Source organism: Lepidochelys kempii, chromosome 2 (genome assembly GCF_965140265.1).
Source record: "Lepidochelys kempii isolate rLepKem1 chromosome 2, rLepKem1.hap2, whole genome shotgun sequence".
Lineage (NCBI taxonomy): Eukaryota > Metazoa > Chordata > Testudines > Cheloniidae > Lepidochelys > Lepidochelys kempii.
The window spans coordinates 224,555-245,544 of record NC_133257.1 but is presented as its reverse complement, the minus strand read 5'-3'; the positions used below and the strand labels follow the sequence as shown (position 1 = coordinate 245,544).

General features: G+C 45.7%; 1 protein-coding gene across 2 annotated transcripts in view; it reads left to right on the top strand.

The window, feature by feature from the left end:
• The first annotated feature begins 1,069 nt into the window (after nucleotides 1–1,069).
• Nucleotides 1,070–20,990, top strand: part of FAM83H (family with sequence similarity 83 member H) — a 57,053-nt gene continuing 37,132 nt past the window's right edge. Inside the window, exon 1 of one of the 2 annotated variants that reach the window (XM_073329701.1) lies at nucleotides 1,070–1,145. The gene's annotated coding sequence lies outside the window, so the exon portion shown is untranslated. Of the gene's footprint in view, nucleotides 1,146–1,205; nucleotides 1,242–20,990 lie in introns of those variants that run through there. The other variant, XM_073329702.1, reaches the window with a different exon arrangement.

Here is a 20,990-nt window from a genome sequence, read left to right as displayed (position 1 = left end):
CGCAGTTTGGGTGTGGGGTAACCCCTGTGGGAATGATTATTAGTAGCACTACTGTCATGCTGAAGGCTCCAACCACTGGAATCGTGCTGTGCACTGCTCAGGTAGGTAGTGAGACATAGGTTCAGGCCCCGAACAGCTCACATTCTGAGCACCAATTTGTAAACCTCACTGTATTTTCCGCTGCATGCATCCGATGAGGTGAGCTGTAGCTCACGACAGCTTATGCTCAAATAAATTGGTTAGTCTCTAAGGAGCCACAAGTCCTCCTTTTCAATTTGTAAACCAATAATCTCCAGGTAGCTGCAGTTTCTAAGTATGGCAAATTTCCAGGCCTCTCCGTTGCAAAGGGGTTTGCCAGCCCACAATGACGGCTGCACTGGGCCCTGGCAGCTGTGCTGGGTGCAGATAAGGGCAGCATTTTAGATCTCTAAGTGGAATCTAGGTGGGTATTTATGGCCCTTACTGTGTGGGGTTGATGTCACAGTTATTGTATCCTATTCTACTCACCCATCACTTGGAAGTCTGTGGGTTTAGGAGGTGTCAAAGTGACTATAGGCCCCTCAGGGCTTGAACGTTTTTGTTACAACTTTGCCAACATGAGCCTATGCTAGTGAAGACCAAAAAGCTAGAAATCATCTTTGAAACTAACCCGAATGAGTGGCCAGCTGCTGCTAAATACAAGCTATCCCGTTACACTGTGGGGGACACTGGGCCTGGTCAGACCTCACGGTTGGTCATCTGCTGATGGAAAGGACTGGGAACACTCCCGAATGGAGCTGTGCAAGGCTCAGTCAGGACATGTCTAAATCACTTTCTTTTCGCTCTGTGAAGTGTTGAATTTCAGAATCCCTGGGAGCCGCTGGGAGTTGTTTACTCCCTTCCTGCAGGAGGAGACCTGAGCGATAGGCTGCAGGGAAGACAGCCTGTAGCTCAGGAATGCGGTGCCCTTATCTCTCACTCTCCTGCAATCCCGAGGAATAACTCTCCAGAGTTTGTGCCTTGCTCGCTCGCTTACTCACCCTCTCCCCTGGGTGGAGCTTCACTCTGGCCTGTCTGAGGTGCCAGTGAATCAGGCTTCAGGCACGTCAGGGGGAGAGGCAGAGCCCAGAGCGAGACCTGCCACCTGCACTGGCTCACCTGGGAAGGTAGGAAAAGTTTAGGCTTCCTGCATTACTTAGTCTGAGGGTCTCAGGGGACTCACTGGCGCCCTGGCCCTGGCGTGAGCGAGCCAAAGGCTGCAGGTGAGGGGGAGCTTGGGAACCAGGGACTCTCCCAGCTCGCAGTGGGGGTGCGTTGCCTCAGGCGGCTGCTGCTGCTGCTGTGTCTAAACAGCCATTCTCCCCCAGTTTATGAAGTACTAGTGGGTGGGGAGGGGGAGCCCAGCAGGGGAAGATCCTAGCAGACTGGCTGGGAGGAAAAGGGGATCGCAGCAGAGACTAACCAAAAATGCTTGTTGGGGGAAAGAGGGTCCCTGTAAAGACTAGATGGCGGGTAGGGCGTTGCGGAGGGAAGCTGTTCTCCTCTGTCCCCCAAGCCCTGGGGCAGGATTCTTCCTTGCAGCTTTTTATCAGGTCTCTGTCCAGTCTTCTTCTGAATGCCCCACGGAAAGTAACTTTTCTGATTCCACCTGGGAGGGGATCCACAACCTGATGGAAGCTGCATGCGTGTGACTCACTCCTCAGAGGGGCGCCTGCAGAATGTCTGTGTAATTTGACGGGAAATGCTGCACTGGGAAGTTCTGGTCAGAGCATTAAGATGAAAAAGACTAACTGGGTTACCGGACTGGAAAGGGGAGGGGCAAGGTGGGCAGGGGCACAGAAAGACTTGCTGCCACCCCCTGCTTCTTTGCCTGCCCTGGCCTCCCTCCATATGCGTGCACTCTCTCTCTCTCTCTTTCCTCTGCGGATGGAAACCTTTGTCTTTCCTATGACAGAAGTTGACTATGTGTGTAGAAAGAACAGGAGGACTTGTGGCATCTAAGAGACTAACAAATTTATTTGAGCATAAGCTTTCCTGGGCTACAGCCCACTTCAGCGGATGCACTGAATAGAACATATAGTAAGAGATAGACAGATACATAAGCTGGGAATTACCATACAGGTTCCATTGCATGTATGTGTGTGCATATATATATATCTTAGTATATGTTCCATTCTGTGCACCCGATGAAGTGAGCTGTAGCCCACGAAAGCTTATGCTCTAATAAATCTGTTAGTTTCTAAGGTGCCACAAGTCCTCCTGTTCCTTTTGCAGATACAGACTAACATGGCTGCTACTCGGAAACCTGTGTAGAGAGAGGGGAAGACCCAGTGCTTAATTTGTAATGAAAGAGTGGCCTGAGCTCAAGCAATTTTTTTACATTCGTAACTGATGCAGCAAGCCCAGAGGTTCTGGGGCTATGAACTGCCAAGTCTAGAGGTGCTGGGGCTCAGCCCTGGCACGAGTCAAGCACTGGGAAGGCCTCATTTCCCAGGCACTCAGAAATGGTTCTGGTGAATGAAATGCAATTCAGCACTGGGCTGGCTTCAGACTGGGGCTCTCTGTATTGCTGGAACAATCCTGGAAATGGGGACTTGAAGGAAGAATAGTCTCTTTGGCAGGGGTGGGCAAACTATGGCCCAGGGTCCACATCCGGCCCTTCAGTCATTTTAATCCGGCCCTCGAGCTCCAGCCGAGGAGTGGGATTGGGGGCTTGCCCCGCTCTGCATGTGCCATGACTCTGCACAGCTCCTGGAAGCAGCGGCATGTCCCCCTTCCAGCTCCTACATGTAGGGGCAGTCAAGGGGCTTCACGCTGTCCCTGCCCCAAGTGCTACCTCTGCAGATCCCATTGGCCAGGAACCATGACCAATGGGAGCTGCAGGGGCAGCATCTGCAGATGGGGCAGCATGCAGAGCTGCCTTGTTGTGCGTCTGCATAGGATTCAGAGGGGACATGCTGCTGCTTCCAGGAGCTGCTTGAGGTAAGCGCCATCTGGAGCCTGTACCCCTGACCCCCTCCTGCACCCCAACCCCCTGCTCTGATCCCCCTCCCACCCTCTGAACCCCTCGGTCCCAGCCTGGAGCACCCTCCTGCACCCCCAGCCCCTTATCTCCAGCCCCACCCCAGAGCCTGTTCCCCCCCCAACACATCCCCTGCCCCAGCCCAGAGCCCCCTCCTGCACCCTGAACTCCTAATTTCCGGCCCCACCCCAGAGCCCACACGCCCAGCCGGAGTCCTCACCCCCTCCCACACCCCAACCTCCAATTCTGTGAGCGCTCATTGCCTGCCACACAATTTCCATACCTAGATGTGGCCCTTGGGCCAAAAGGTTTGCCCACTCCAGGTCAATGGTGACTTGATTTCATAGAATCATAGAATATCAGGGTTGGAAGGGACCTCAGGAGTCATCTAGTCCAGCCCCCTGCTCAAAGCAGGACCAATCCCCAACTAAATCATCCCAACCAGGGCTTTGTCAAGCCAGGCCTTAGAAACCTCTAAGGATGGAGATTCCATCACCTCCCTAGGTAACCCAGTCCAGTGCTTCACCACCCTCCTAGTGAAATAGTGTTTCCTAATATCCAACCTAGACCTCCCCCACTGCAATTTGAGATGATTGCTTCTTGTTCTGTCATCTGCCACCACTGAGAACAGTCTAGATCCATCCTCTTTGGAACCCCCTTTCAGGTAGTTGAAAGCAGCTATCAAATCCCCCCTCATTCTTCTCTTCCGCAGACTAAACAATCCCAGTTCCCTCAGCCTCTCCTCATAAGTCATGTATTCCAGTCCCCTAATCATTTTTGTTGCCCTCTGCTGGACTCTTTCCAATTTATCCACATCCTTCTTGAAGTGTGGGGCCCAAAACTGGACACAGTACTCCAGATGAGGCCTCACCAGTGTTGAACAGAGGGGAACGATCATGTCCCTCGATCTGCTGGCAATGCCCCTACTTATACATCCGAAAATGCCATTGGCCTTCTTGAAAACAAGGGGATACTGTTGACTCATATCCAGTTTCTCGTCCACTGTAACCCCTCGGTCCTTTTCTGCAGAACTGCTGCCTAGCCATTCAGTCCCTAGTCTGTCGCGGTGCATGGGATTCTTCCATCCTAAGTGCAGGACTCTGCACTTGTCCTTGTTGAACCTCATCAGATTTCTTTTGGCCCAAACCTCTAATTTGTCTAGGTCCCTCTGTATCCTATCCCTACCCTCCAGTGTATCTACCTCTCCTCCCAGTTTAGTGTCATCTGCAAACTTGCTGAGGGTGCAATCCATGCCATCCTCCAGATCATTAATGAAGATATTGAACAAAACTGGCCCATTATCTCATCATAGATGGCAATTAGGTTAGTCAGGCATGACTTGTCCTTGGTGAATCCCTGCTGACTGTTCCTGATCACTTTTCTCTCCTCTAAGTGCTTCAAAATTGATTCTTTGAGGACCTGCTCCATGATTTTTTCAGGGACTGAGGTGAGGCTGACTGGCCTGTAGTTTCCAGGATCCTCCGCCTTCCCTTTTTAAAAGATGGGCACTACATTAGCCTTTTTCCAGTCATCTGGGACCTCTGTTGCATTTTCCAGTCATCCGGGACCTCTGATGCATCACTGGAGGTTTTCAAAAGGAGGCTGGATAGCCAACTGTCTTGGATGGTTTAGACCCAACAAATCCTGCATCTTGGCAGGGGGTTAGACTGGATGCCCCCTTGCACTCCCTTCTAACCTTATGGTTCTATGATTCTATGTATGCATAGAATGTGGTAAGAGGCGAAGAACCCACTGGGCAGAAAAGCTGTAGCACACTTTAACCGGGGCTATGCAGAGGGTTTATAGCACACCTTTACCCATCCAGCCATGGGCCCAAGATAGCGTATCTTCTTCTGTCTGGGGCTCTGGAGGGACTGTCATGCCCTGTCAGAGGTGGAATACTGTGATGGTATTATGAGAAGGCAACATTAACCTCGTTTTGTGGCTGAAGGAGGATAAAATGCCAAAGTAGGCAAGTGATAGTATCATGCTCCATAGTCTGGTATGACTGCACCAGGGGAGAGTCCTGGCTCAGGAGACACCTGCATTCTGAGCTCCTATTTTCATGTGCTCAAAACATTCTAAACCAAAAATATCCTGCAGCTGTTCCTGGCACATTTCTAGCCCAAATGAGATATTTTGAACTTTTAGTAAAGTTCCATTTGGCAAGTTTTGCACAGTCCCACTAAGGATGGGAGTTTTATTAGTAAACTCATATGACCCAATCCAGCTTGTAATGAAAACAGAGGCCCAGGACAAACCACAGAGGGAACCTTGTAATCAGTTTTGCTGATTTGCCATAATCTCCCCTCCCCAAATTACATCTTCTCTTGTTGCTTTTCCTGTCTGTTACGAGACATCCCTCCTGTGGCTCCCTGCTATGTACAAATCCAGTGTGAGGGTCTGACTTTGTCACTTCAACCCCTTTGCTTGGGGCTGCCCTCTCCATGTATAACTTTCTGCACAGACTCTTCCCACACTCTATCTCCCTTAGTTTCCAGTCTGTTTTCATGTGCAGAAAATAACCAGTTCTAAACATCAGGCTTTGTCCAAGTGACTTTGTGCAGGCTGGATTTATCTATCCCTCACCGGTAACACAGCAGATTTTTTACTTTGTGAGAGAGGCAGGGATGACTCATTGTCCCAGTAACTACTTCAAAGGGAAGCTTAGAACATGTGACGACTTTGCTACTTTTCTCCTTGCCTTACTCTGGTCTCAGAATCACCTAGATGTTCCAGCCGTCTACCCCCCATGAGGGAATATGCCATAAGTCCCTCCTGAACAGAATGGGAAGGTAGCGTTGAAAAGGGGTCCAGAAGGGTCAATCAGGCATTGAGAAGGATCCCCAATCACTGTCTTCCTGAGGTCTATCTTGTGTCCAGTTGTACCCAATACATTACTAATGTGGATGTTAGAGCTTGTTAGCCTAGTTCATGGGCTGAAGTGTGTATATGCACACTAGGTATGATACAGGCAACTAAATGAAATTGAGAGATTAGGTGAATGAATACATGAAAGTGAGTTCCTCACCCACTAATCATGACCTCAACAAGAGTGAAATTCCTTCTAGACTGATGCAGGCAGGTATTGCTCATTTTTTCCACTGCATCATGCAGCACAGATGGTGACTGGCTCATGTGAAACCATTTTGTGCTAGGAATGGGACTGTATTCCAGTCAAATGCACTAACCTAGAGTGGCAAATACAGGCTGGTCAGATGCCCAGAGAGGAGGTCTGGAGCAAGAGTGAATAACATAACACTGTCACAAGAAGGCACATGCCTCAATAGAAACATAGGACTGGAAGGGACCTTGAGAGGTCATCTAGTCCAGTCCCCTGCAAGAGCCTCCACTGTAGCCCAGGCAAAGTTGTTAACCCTCAGCTCAGACTCCATTTTGCAGGCAGGCAGAAACAGAGAGAGTTCAGTAGAAAGCACAAGAAAAAACATTAAAGGGAAAGAATAATTGCTGTGAGGGCATGGTGGAGACAACTGGTGGGGCTGTGAAGGTCCAAGTGTGTCCCCAGACCAGTGTCCCTGAGCAGCAAGCCAGTCCCAAACTGTTCCTTCTTATGAAGGTGTCCATCCCCATGTCCTGGAAAACAGGTCCTATTTCTTCTCATTTGTGTAGAGGCAGGCATCTTGGGTCTCTGATGTGCTCCTTAGTCAAACCAGGCAGGTTTAATTATTTAAATCTGCCCCCATAACTCAGGTCTTCTTGCCGCTGCTTGTTTCTGTCGCTCTTCTGAACTCCCTTCAATTTGTCAGTGTCTGCCTGTCATTGTGCCCAGAACTAAACATGATATTTCAGGTGTAAACACACCAGTGCCCTAGCAAGAGACTGTTCACATGAAGCCTCTGGATATGCAGCTTCAAACTCACATTGATCTGTTTGTTGCCACAGCCCATTGCGAACTCAGGTCTAAGTATTTGTTAACTGCATGTGTCCAGGCTGCACCTCCCTCTGCTTCCCTGCCCAGATTTCTAACCTCTCTAGGTCCTTTTGAATTATATCTCTGTCCTCATTGGGATTTGGAAGCTCCTCCTTACTGAGTAGGATCTGGGCATTTCATTGGTACCTCAAAGATCCAACAAGTCAAGGAGTTTTCTGTGAAGTCGGTTCCTCTCCACGTTACTTGTCTCTCATGTGCTGAAAGGTTGGGTCTCTGAGAAAGGCAAGGTGCCTGATCCCAAAATGTTGTGTGTGTGTCTGTGCATGCAGGGCTGATGCTAGGAACAGGCAGAGATCACATGGAACCACCCCTTTTCCAGGGGGATTATCCCATGCACTGCTGCCTCACAGCCGTTCTTTCTACTGGTGCATGGAGCACCAGGAAGACCTCAATGTTTGGGAGTGTCTGAGGCAGACAAGCAGGTCTAGTCAGGGAGGGGCTCAGCTGAGAAGAGAGGCAGGCTGGGAACTAGCTGTGCAAGTGAAACACGTAACAACAAGCACCAGAGACACAGCACTAGGCAGGAAAATAACAGCGTGAGCCTGGAGCACTGAGACTTCAGTGGGAGCTGACATCAGGCAGTAGAATGTAAGTGAGAAAGGAATGACTCTGACCCACTTCTCCTTTTACTTAGAGCAGATTTACATTGACATAGAACACTGCAGTGATTTCAGAGGCCTCACTCCTGGGTCAGATGAGGGTTAGAGAAAAATTGAGTCCTGTGCATTTGCTACTGATTCATAGATTTAAGGCCTGATGGGCCCATTATTATTTATCTAATTGGACCTTCTGTAAACACAGGCCAGAGCGTTTCACTTAGTGATTCCTATATTGAGCCTATTACTCCTGGTTGAACTAGAACATTTATTTTAGAAAGGCATCCAGTAAGACTTCAAGTGACCTAAAACATACCATGTCCCTATAAGTTATTCCAGTGGTTCATTACCCTCCCTATTTAAAAAATGCACCTTATTTCTCATCTGAATGTACCTAGTTTTGGCTTTCTGTCATAGAGAGTTCTGCTTTTGGCTGCTCAGTTTAGAAAAGAAGCTGTCTAAGGCAGGATTTCCAGACTAATGAATCTTGTGGTTCACACTGGGCTGAATGAGTGAGAAAAGAGTTGGGTTTAATTGAGTCACTCCAAGTTACATGAGGATGTGTGGGAGTAGAACTGGGCCCTAGCCCAGCCCAGAGGGAAACTTCCCATAAGGCTCTTAGACTGAAAGGCCTCCCAAGGTACTAAGGGACACCTATGAACTGTACTCCTTCAAAGGAGTGGGTTCAAGGGTCTTCACTGCTTCCCTCAGCTACCAGATAGTAACAGAGGGCTCACGCTTGATCTTCTCCTCTTCCCCTTCCCCTGCTAGCCTCCTCTGGGTACATACAGAAGTGGAAAGGACACTGCTTCCTGTACAGAGGTCCCCAGAAGCAGCGACTAGTCCAGCTTCTTTGGACAAGGCCACGCTGAAGGGTGGGGAAGATAGGCCTCTAGAGCTAATTGGAGAAGGATGCAAGACCTGTGGACCTGATTCTGTTGCTCTCCATAAGAATGGCTATACTGGGTCAAACCAATGGTCCATCCAGCCCAATATCCTGTCTTCCGACAGTGGCTAATGCCAGCTGTCCCAGAGGGAATGAACAGAACAGGGAATCAAAAAGTGATCCATCCCCTGTCATTCACTTCCAGCTTCTGGCACACATGGTGTTGGATCCCTGCCCATTCTGGCTAAGAGCCATTGGACTTATCCTCCATGAACTTATCTAGTTCTTTTTTTAACTCTGTTATAGTGTTGGCCTTCACAATATGGTCTGGCAAAGATTTCCACAGATCGGCTATGTGTTGTGTGAAAAAGTACTTCCTTTTGTTTGTTTAAAACCTGCTCCCTATTAATTTCATTTGGTAACCCCTAGTTCTTGTAAAAAGAAAAGGAGTACTTGTGGCACCTTAGAGACTTACAAATTTATTTGAGCATAAGCTTTCGTGAGCTACAGCTCACTTCATCAGATGCATTCTGAAAAGTTTATGCTCAAATAAATTGGTTAGTCTTTAAGGTGCCACAAGTACTCCTTTTCTTTTTGCGAATACAGACTAACATGGCTGCTACTCTGAAACCTAGTTCTTGTGTTATGTGAAGGAGTAAATAACATTTCCTTATTCACTTTCTTTATACCAGTCAAGATTTTACAGATCTCTGCCATATCTCCCCTTAGTCATCTCTTTTCCAAGCTGAAAAGTCCTAGTCTTATTAATCTCTCTTCATATGGAAGCTGTTTCATACCCCATATCATTTTTGTGGCCCTTCTCTGTACCTTTTCCAATTGCAATATATCTTTTTTGAGATGGGGAGTCCAAATCTGCACACAGTATTCAAGATGTGGGCGTACCATGGATTTATATAGTGGCATTCTGATACTTTCTGTCTTGTTATACATCCCTTTCCTAATGGTTTCTAACATTGTTAGCTTTTTTTGACTGCCCGGCATATTAAGCAGATGTTTTCAGAGAATTATCCAAAAATGACTCCAAGATCTCTTTCTTGAATGATAACAACTAATTTAGACCCCATCATTTTGTATGTATAGTTGGGCTTATGTTTTCCAATGTGCATTACTTTGTGTTTATCCACGCTGAATTTCATCTGCCATTTTGTTGCCCAGTCACCCAGTTTAGTGAGAACCCTTTGTAACTCTTCACAGTCGGCTTTTGACTTGAGTAATTTTATATCATATGCAAATTTTGTCACCTCATTATTTAACCCGTTTTCCAGATCATTTATGAATATGTTGAACAGCACTGGTCTCAGTACAGACCCCTGGGGGGATGCCACTATTTACCTCTCTCCATTCTGAAAACTGACCTTTTATTATTTTTATGTCCTGTGCCTTACATGGCCATTTATAGCAATGCAAAAGTGACTGTAAGCCAGAGCATCACTCCAGTGTGTGTGTGAATTGGGTCCCACAAGTACAACTCCAGAACTTGTACCAAGACTGAGAAACTCTAGAAAGACCTAGCCAAGCTAGCTGACTTGGGAAGTAATGGCAGGTGAAATTCACAGTGGAAGAGGGATTTTGGACCCCTCATACACAGTGCTTCACAAGTGCCTCATCTTGACTCTTAAGGCCCTTCATAATTTAGTCACATCCTACTTAATGTTTCTATTATCTTGCCATTGACCCTGCCTCCGACTCTGCTGTGCCTACAGTGCTAGTCGTGAACCTGCTATTCCACTTGTCCACCCTGCACCTTTCCATTTTTTCCCATGCTGCCCTTACACATGGAGAAAACTCCTTGTCCTCCTTCAGATCCCTTCTTAGAACTTACTTCTACTGCTATGCCTGAAAAATACTTGTCCTACAAGAGCTGGGGCTACTCCTACTATGCTAAACTTGCTCATCTTCCTGGTAACGTGGCCATAGCCCATTTCTCTCTTTCATCCATCCATTGTATCTTGTGGGACCTAGATTATGAGATCTCTCAGGCAGGAACTGACATTAATTGCTTGTACAGCACCTAACACAATGAGATTCTGGATCCTTGATTAGATTCTCCAGCTGTTACTGTAATACAAACCATAAACAAATAGCAACATTGCTTGCTTCCCATCATTAAATTAGAAGTCAGGAAAATGACCTTGTCAGTGGGCATCAGGGCTCAAAGCAGTAAACAAAATGTTAGGAATAGTATGCTGCAAGTGTTATGCCTTTTATATAAATCAACAGGATATTCTTATCTGGGATACTGTGTTCCGTTCTGGGCACCCTATTTCAGAAAGGGTACAGCAAAAAGAGAGGGTTCAGAGGCAGTTGAGGAGAAAGCTTGGAAGCTTGGAGAGACATCTGTTCACAAAGAGATTGAAAAGATGAGGACTTTAGAAAAACTAGGAAGGCGAGACGTTAACTGGTAAGGCTAAATACCAGGTTCAAGAGATTATTCAAGACAAAGAGAGGTCCTCCAGAATGTGAAAGGTTAACCCGAATGAAGGCAATAAGCAATATGTAAGAAAGAAATTAGGAGTACTGAGATGGATTTTAAAGAGCATGTAACTAAAAGATTTTTTTTTTTTTAACCTTTCCTCATAGGTCAGGTTTTCTAAACCTTGTACCATTTTTGCTGTTCTCTGGACTCTCCAATTTATCCACATCTTTCCTGAAGTGTGGTACCCAGAACTGGACACAATACTCCAGCTGAGGCCTCACCAGTGCCAAGTAGAATGGGATAATTACTGGGAGTACTGTGTCCAGTTTTGGGCCCCACACTTCAAGAAGGATGTGGATAAATTGGAGAGAGTCCAGCGAAGGGCAACAAAAATGATTAGGGGACTGGAACACATGAGTTATGAGGAGAGGCTGAGGGAGCTGGGATTGTTTAGCCTGCAGAAGAGAAGAATGAGGGGGGATTTGATAGCTGCTTTCAACTACCTGAAAGGGGGTTCCAAAGAGGATGGCTCTAGACTGTTCTCAATGGTAGCAGATGACAGAACGAGGAGTAATGGTCTCAAGTTGCAGTGGGGGAGGTTTAGATTGGATATTAGGAAAAACTTTTTCACTAAGAGGGTGGTGAAACACTGGAATGCGTTACCTAGGGAGGTGGTAGAATCTCCTTCCTTAGAGGTTTTTAAGGTCAGGCTTGACAAAGCCCTGGCTGGGATGATTTAACTGGGAATTGGTCCTGCTTCGAGCAGGGGGTTGGACTAGATGACCTTCTGGGGTCCCTTCCAACCCTGATATTCTATGATTCTATGATTCACCTCTTGTGTCGTACATACAACGCTCCTGTTAAATACACCCCAGAATATTAGCCTTTTTCGCAACCGCACCACATTGTTGACTCATTGGGTTTGTGATCCCTGTAGTCCCCAGATCCTTTTCAGAAGTACTACCACCTAGCCATGGTTGCTGTCCATTTGATTTTTCCTTTCAAAGTGTAGTACTTTGCACTTGTCTTTAGAAAACTGGTCTGAAATCAACACAATGAAATTCAGTAATTTGCCAAATTGATTTTGAATTTTAATCCTGTCCTTCAAAGTCCTTGCAACCCCTCCCAGCTTGATGTCATCTGCAAATTACTGTACTGGGGCCAATACTGTTTCACATATTCATAAATGATCTGGAAAAAGGGGTAAACAGTGAGGTGTCAAAGCTTGCAGATTATATGAAATTACTCAAGGGTGGATTTAACTAAAATGACTGTGAAGAGTTAAAAAGGATCTCACTAAACTGGGTGACTGGGCAACAAAATGGCAGATGAAATTCAGTGTTTATAAATGTAAAGTAATGCACAGTGGAAAACAATGCCACCAATACATACAAAATGATGGGGTCTAAATTAGCTGTTACCACTCAAGAAAGATCTTGGAGTCATTGTGGATAGTTCCCTGAAAAAATCCACTAAATGTGCAGATGCAGTCAAAAAAGCAAAAAGAATGTTAGGAACCATTGGAAAAGGGATAAATAATGACATGGAATATCATCATGCCATTATAGAAATCCATGGTATAGCCGCGTTTTGAATACTGTGTGTAGTTCCGGTTGCCCCATCTCAAAAGAGATCTATTGCACTTGGAAAAGGTACAGAGAAGGTCCACAAAAATGATTCGGGGGATGGAATATGAGGAGAGATTAAAAAGACTGGGACTGTTCAGGTTAGAAAAGAAACAACTAAGGGGGGATATCATAGAGATTTATCAAAAACAACGAGGAGTCCTTCTGGCACCTTAGAGACTAACAAACTTATTTGGGCATAAGCTTTCATGGGCTAAAACCCACTTCATCAGATGCATGGAATGAAAAAAACAGTAAGCAGAATGACAGGTTTCAGAGTAGCAGCCGTGTTAGTCTGTATTCGCAAAAGGAAAAGGAGTACTTGTGGCACCTTAGAGGCTAACAAATTTACCACCTTCCACCTTAATTGAATTGGCTCGTTAGCACTGACCCCGCACTTGGTAAGGCAACTCCCATCTTTTCATGTGCTATAATATATATTCTGCTTACTGTTTTTTTCAGTCCATGTATCTGATGAAGTGGGTTTTAGCCCACGAAAGCTTATGCCCAAATAAGTTTGTTAGTCTCTAAAGTGCCACAAGGACTCCTTGTTGTTTTTTCTGATACAGACTAACATGGCTACCACTCTGAAACCTGTCACCACAGAGATTTTCAAATCGTGAATGGTGTGGACAAATTTCAGAGTAACAGCCGTGTTAGTCTGTATTCGCAAAAAGAAAAGGAGGACTTGTGGCACCTTAGAGACTAACCAATTTATTAGAGCATAAGCTTTCGTGAGCTACAGCTCACTTCTTCAGATGCATATCGTGGAAACTGCAGCAGGCTTTATATATACACAGAGAATATGAAACAATACCTATTCCCACCCCACTGTCCTGCTGGTAATAGCTTATCTAAAGTGATTTCCAGCACAAATCCAGGTTTTCTCACCCTCCACCCCCCCCCACAAATTCACTCTCCTGCTAGCAGGAGAGTGAATTTGTGGGGGGGGGTGGAGGGTGAGAAAACCTGGATTTGTGCTGGAAATCACTTTAGATAAGCTATTACCAGCAGGACAGTGGGGTGGGAATAGGTATTGTTTCATATTCTCTGTGTATATATAAAGCCTGCTGCAGTTTCCACGATATGCATCTGAAGAAGTGAGCTGTAGCTCACGAAAGCTTATGCTCTAATAAATTGGTTAGTCTCTAAGGTGCCACAAGTCCTCCTTTTCTTTTTGGTGTGGACAAAGTGAGAGGAAGTGTTACTTACCCGTTCACATAACACAAGAACTAGGGGTCACCCAATGAAATTAATAGGCAGCGGGTTTTAAAAAAACATAAGGAATTACTTCTTCACACAACCTGAGGAACTCATTGCCACGGGATGTTGGGAAGACCAAAAGTGTAGTTGGGTTCAGACAAGAATTAGATAAATTCATGAAGATTAGTCCATCAATGGCTGTTAGCCAACATGGTCAGGGATGCAACTCCATGCGCTAGGTGTCCCTAAATTTCTGAGCGCTAGAATGACTGGATGACAGGGGATGGAAGCATGTGGCATGAGTCACTGTTGGAATACAGGATACTGGGCTAGATAGACTATTGGTCTGACCTAGTATTGCTATTTTTATCTTATGTAGATTTTATGAGCAGCTTCTCCACTTCATCGTGCAAGTCTTTAATGAAAATATTGACTAGGACTAGACCCAGCATTGAGCCCTGTGGGACCCCACTAGATCTGCCCTTCCAGTTTGACAGTGAACCAGTGTTAATTTCTCTTGGAGTATGGTCTTTCCACCAGTTGTGCACCCCACCTTACAGTAATATCATCTAGGGGACAAATCCCTAATTTTCTTTTGAGAATGTCATGTGGCATTATGTTAAAATCTTTACTAAAATCAAAATATATCACATCATCTGTTTCTCCCATCCACTAGGCTAGTAATTGTCTAAGAAGGAAATTAGGTTGGTTTGGCAAGATTTGTTCACGACAAATCCATGCTGGCTAGTCTTGATAACCTTCTTATTCTCTAGGTGCTTACAAATTGATTGTTTAATAATTTGTTCCAGTATCTTTCCAGGTACGGAAGTTAGGCTGGCTGGTCTATAATTCCCCCAGATCTATTTGTTCCCCTTTTTAAAGATAAGCACTATGTTTGCTCTTCTCTAGAACTCAGGGGCCTCACTCGTCCTGTATGAGTTCTCAAAGATAATTGCTAACAGTTTGGAGATTGCTCCAGCTATTTTTTAACCTTTCCTCATAGATCAGGTTTTCTAACCCTTTTATCAGTTTTATTGCTTTTCTCTGGGCTCTCTCTCCAAGTTATCCACATCTTTCCTACAGTCTGGCACCCAGAGTTGGACTCAGCATTCCAGCTGAGGCCTCACCAGTGCTGAGTAGAGCAGGACAGTCACCTCCTGTGTCTTACATACGACACTGGTGAAGACTGAAGCAAAACAGGCATTGAACACTTCAGCCCTCTTGATGTCATCAGTTATTAGCTCTCCTTCTCTCTTATGCCCCTTGTTAGGCTAAGGCACAAAACGATTTACACCTATCTGATTTTGTCCCTACGTGCTTGTGCTAATCTCTTGTGCGCTTCCTTGGCAATTTGTCCATGTTACCACTTTTTGTAGGATTCCTTTTTGATTTTCAGCTAAAGAGCTCCTGACAGCACCATATTGGTCTCCTACTGTCTTTCCTTTGCACTTGTGCCTTTAATATTGTCTCCTTGAGAAATATAGGCCATAGAATTTCACCCAGCTACTCCTGCACTGAGACCAATAACTTGTTTGTCTAAAGCATGTCTTCAGGAAAGGCAAGATCTTAATTTTTAAGGCATCACGAGATGGAGAATCCACCACTTCCCTCTGGGGCACCTGGCATTGGCCTCTGTTGGAAGACAGGATATTGGGCTAGATGGACCTTTGGTCTGACCCCGTATGGCTGTTCTTTTGTTCACTTTCCTTGGCAGCTTGTTCCATGGTTAATCAACTTCACTGTTTAAAAATGTGTGCCTTATTTAAAATTTAAATTTGTCTGGCTTCAGCTTCCAGCAGTTTGTTCTTGCTCTGCTTTTCTCTGCTAGATTTAACAGTCATTTATTACCTGTTATTTCTGTGGTTCTTTTCTATACCCACTTGAATTTTTCAACATCTTTTTTAAAATGTTGACAACAGAAGTGGGTGTAGTATTCATCATCCACATGTGATAAAGTAAATCATCCTGCTTCTTCCCAAATACAAATCACTTTCCACAAATGGAAAAAAAAAACAGGAAGGAGACAACAATCAATATAGATTTGACATTATGAAGTGTAGAAAATGGATAAGGGATACTAAAGACATCAGAGAAAAATATCTATGGCTGGCAGAGCAAAGGATAATAAGGATAAGTATATAAGGAACAAAAGAAATCCTCAAAATTATATAGGTTCATTACTAAATTGATATGATAAGATTGATAGTGATGGTGTAGAAGAGGTAAAAGTGATCAATACATAGTTGTGACCTGAATTTGGAAAGAAGCAGGAGGATGTATTCTTATCACATGTGGATAATGAAGTACTTTCCAGTCCATTAATATGAGTGTTAAATAGCATCTACTATGGATAAACATTTTTAAATTTGCAGGCCCGGATAACTTGCACCTAAGAGTACTAATATTATTCAAAAGAGGGTAAGTGAGATGATCCACATAATTAGAGGACAGTTAGCCTGACTTCAGTATGAAGCAAAATAATGAAACAGCTGATGCAGGAGCCAAATCAATAAAAAATTAAAGGATAAGAATATAACAATTGCCAATCAACATGGAAAATAAATCTAGTCAAACAAACCTGAATTCATTTTTTGATGAGATTATAAGTTAGATTGATAAACATAACCGTATAGATGTAATATACTAGACTTTTGTAAGGCATTTGGCTTGGAATCACATGATATTCTGATTTAAAAATATAGCACTGTGTAATAACTAAAGCACACATTAAATGGATTAAAGAACTGGCTGACTTACACATCTCAAAATACAGTTGTCAAAATGGAGAATCATCCAATTATATATTTCCAGTGAGGGTCTGCAAGTATCAGTACTAGAATAATAGAATATCAGGGTTGGAAGGGACCTCAGGTCATCTAGTCCAACCCCCTGCTCAAAGTAGGGCCAATCGCCAATTTTTACCCCATATCCCTAAATGGCCCCCTCAGGGATTGAACTCACAACCTTGGATTTAGCAGGCCAAAGCTCAAACCACTGAGCTATCCCTCCCCCCCAGTAGGCCCAATGCTATTCAATATTTTTATCAGTGCTCTGGAAATAAATAAAAAAAACACTGCTGATAAAATTTGTGGCTGACACAAAGATTGGTGGTGTGGCAAAAAATTATTAGGACAGGATTTTGTAACACTCCCCCTCCTCCATCCCACCCCTGGCCCCTGAGGGGGAAGCGGGGAGTGAAGCGGCTCCGCACGCTGCCCCCGCCCCGAGCACCGGCTCCACATTCCCATTGGCCGCAGCTAATAGGAGCTGTGGGGGTGGCACTTGCGGGTGTTGGCAGCGCACGGAGACCCGCTGCCTCCCTCCCCCAAGGGGCCGCAGAGACGTGCCAGCAGCCAGCCACTGCTGGTACTGGCGTGGGGCCAGGGTAGGCAGGCAGCCTGCCTGAGCCCTGCTGCGCTGCTGACCGGGAGCTGCCTGTGATAAGTGCCTCCCAGCTGGAGCCTGCACTTTGCACCCCCTCGTGCACCCCTTTCCCATCCTGGAGCCCCCTCCTGCACTCCAACTCCCTCCTGCACCCCAATCCCATGCACCAGCCCGGAGCCCTCTCCTGCACCAAACTCCCTCCCAGAGCCTTCACCCCCTCCTTCCCCCCAACACTCTGCCCTACCCTGGAGTCCCCTCCTGCACCCCAACACTCTGCCCCAGCCTAGAGACTCATGTAAAACTCATGAAATGTCCAGTGGATTCTATGAGATTAGGTGCAGTGTGACCATATGACTCCTGCACCCAAACTCCCTCCTAGAGCTTGCACCCCTCACTCGTGCACCCCAACCCCCTGTCCCAGGCTCAGCCTGGAGCCCCCTCCCACACTCCAAACCCCTCGGTCCCAGCCCAGAGCCAGCACCGCACCCCTGCCCCAGCCCGGTGAATGTGAGTGAGGATGGGGAAAAGCGAGCGACAGAGGGAGTGTGGAATGAAGTGAGCGGGGTGGAGCCTTGGGGAGGGGGCAGGGCCTCGGGGAAGAGGCGGGGTAGATCCTGGCTTGATCTTAAATTCATAAAGTAATCTTGTGCATGAAAAGGTTGGAGAATACTGATCGAATGGTTCCTTCTGGCCTTAAACTATGCATCTATTGGGCATCAGTCCAGGAATATCCCAAAACAAGTATCTACAGCTTTCACCAAGCTTACATCAGCAGCAGCATGAGCTCAGTCTGCATTTCAGGAACAGAAAAGTGATGGTAAAACTACACAGGCTTTTAAAAACAAATAACGGAAATGATAAATAATAAGGTTTCCTCTCTGTTGTCCAGTTTCAGAGTAGCAGCCGTGTTAGTCTGTATCCACAAAAAGAAAAGGAGTACTTGTGGCACCTTAGAGACTAACAAATTTATTTGAGCATAAGCTTTTGTGAGCTACAGCTCACTTCATCGGATGCATTCTGTTGTCTGATGGTCTTAAAACACTTTACAAACATTAGTTCATGTATCCTTCCAAACCCCGTTTTGAAGCAGGAAAGAGAATTATCCCTATTGAACACAGGGGGAAATTGAGGCACAAAGAGGTTCTGACTAACATTTTCCAACTGGATACTTAAAGTTAGGCAGCTAAATGAGGGGGCTGGCTTACAGAGGTGTTGAACGCCTATAACTCTTAGTGAAGTCAATGTGACCTCCACTTGCTTAGCACCTCTGAAAATCAGGCCCCTCATTTAGCTGCTTAACTTTAAGTATTCAAGCTTGAAAATTTTTGCCTAATTGGTCTACACTGCAAAAAAAAAAAAAAAAAAAAAGACCCACGGCAGCAAGTTTCAGAGCCTGGATCAGCTGATTTGGGCTCACACTATCTGGCTAAAAATAGTAGTGTAGACATTAGGGCTCATGCTGGAGCCCAAGCTCAGAGACACTCCCTCGTTGGGTTTTGGAGCCCAGGCTCCAGCTCAAGTTTGAATAGCTACACTTCTATTTTTAGCCCCAGAGTGCAAGACCCACAAGCCTAAGTCAGTTGATCTTGGCTCTGAAACTCACTGCCAATGGGTGTTTTTTGCGGTGCTGGTCTACCCTGAGGTATGTCTACACTGCGATTAAAAAACAGCAGCACAGCCTTGGCTGGCCCAAGTCTGCTGACTTGGGCTCATGGAGCTTGGGCTATAAAATTGCAGTGTAGACATTTGGGCTGGTCTGGACCCCAAGCTCTGGGACCTTCCCCACTTACTGGATCTCAGAGCCTGGGCTCTAGCCAGAGCCCAAATGTCTGCACTGCAATTTTATAGCTCTGCAGCACAAGCCCTATGAGCCTGAGTCAGCTGCCTCCTTTCAGAACAGCAACAGGTCTTTCATTGCAGTGTTCGTGCACCCAAGATCACTCAAGAATGTTGTGGGAGAACCAGGAACACAATTCAGATCTCATGACTCAGCCCTGTGCATCTATCACTGTTATCTTTCACCTCTAAGGGCATGTCTACAATACAATCTTAAGTCGACCTATGTTAGGTCGAGTTATTGCGGTGCCTGATGTCCACACTATCCTTCTTCTGTCAGTGGTGCACGTCCTCACCAGGAGTGCTTCCACCAACTGAAGAGGGGCAGTGTGGGGGGCTGAGAGCCAAGACTCTTGGCTCTATGCAGCTCCCCACCAGGAGCCTAGCTATCCCCCAGTCTTCTCACCTCCCCACTCCCAGCTGGGAGCGAGGGAAAGCAGCCTGGGGCTTCTCGCCTCCAGCTGGGACATCTGTGCCCAGTGTCCGGTCAGCTGTCCTGCTCCTGGCAGGGAACAGGGATCTGGGACCCCGGAGGTGGCAGCCCAGTTTGGATATGACAGCCCGGCTTGGAGTAGAGACTGGCTGGGGAACCAGGAGTTGGCTTTCTTGTCAATTTCATAGCTCCAGCAGAGCCAGGAAATTGACAAGACAGCCAACAGCCTGTGGAGGAATGCAGTGTCTACACAGATATTTCATCGCTCTAACTACATCCACATAAGCCCTCCGCCTCTCATGGAGGTGGAGTTATGTCGGTGTAGTAGGGCACTTACATCGGTGGGAGCAATGCTGTACTGTAGACACTGACATAGTTAGGTTGACATAAGCTGTCGCATGTTGACCTAACTGTAGTGTAAACCTATCCTAAGATGATGAGGGTCTAATTTATGAAAAACAACAAGGAGTTGTTGTGGCACCTTAGAGACTAACAAATTTATTTGGGCATAAGCTTTCATGGGTTATAACCCACAGACTAACACGGCTACCCCTCTGAAACCTGTAATAATTTATCAAAGCAACGTCAGCATTTGGTTGCCCACATTTGAATGTATGGATAAAAATGGTAAAACATGTCTTTATAATAAACAGGAATTTGTGGGATATATCCCTGAAATAGATCTGGCATTAATTTTCTAAAAGCAAACCAAAAGTCTTTGAATTTATTTTGTATGACTGGTGTGCAAAAGGTATTTAGTCACAATTTTCCACTAGAGATACACCTGTTTAGAATTCTTGTGACTGCAACCAGTAAGTGTATCTTACCACTAAAGAAATGTGTTAGAATAAAATAATTAGAGAAATGGAACCATTGCCTGCCTATGTTAGATTAGCAATGAGGAAAGATGGGTCAAATGGGAAAAAGTGATAAAAAGAAGTGTTGATAACTTTTATAAGAACAATCTTTAACACCTAGCCTACCCTACCATACTCAGACTTCTGAAAGGCATTTAACTTAGGCCCAGATGATAGTCTGACTAAAAAATTAGCACTGTACAAATATCAATGCAGCACATATTAAATGGATTAAAAACTGGTTAACTAATAGTTCTCAAAGTATATGTAAAAGGAGAATCATCATCCAATGAGGTGGTTTCTAGTACAGTCCTGCAGGGAACTGTTCTCACCCAGCTGGTATTCAATATTTTTATCAATGAGCTAGAGAAAATAGAAAAGCATTGCTGATAAAGTTTGCAGATGATGCACAGATTTGTGGAGTGGTGCATATAGTTTGGGACAGGTCAGCTACAGAGCGAGCCGGTTCCTCCTGGACTTTTTCTTCTCCCAAGCCCACATGCTGCATGTTGGGGGAGGATGCTGAGGTATCACTTGGGTCCTAGTACCTCTAGAATTGTGCAGGGATCATCCTGGTCCCTCTGAGTCCAGGGGCTGCTAGTGGGGAGGGGTGGCTGTGGCTGGATCCCATCTTTCCTCTTTCCCTCAGGCTGTAATACCTGCTGAGATGGCTTCTCTGCTCCTGCTGATTTGAGAGTTTCTTTGCCCTCCCCTCCCCCCACCCCAAGCTAGCTCCTTCCTGGAATTTCTATTTTCCTCCCAAGCTGCATTGATCCAAGT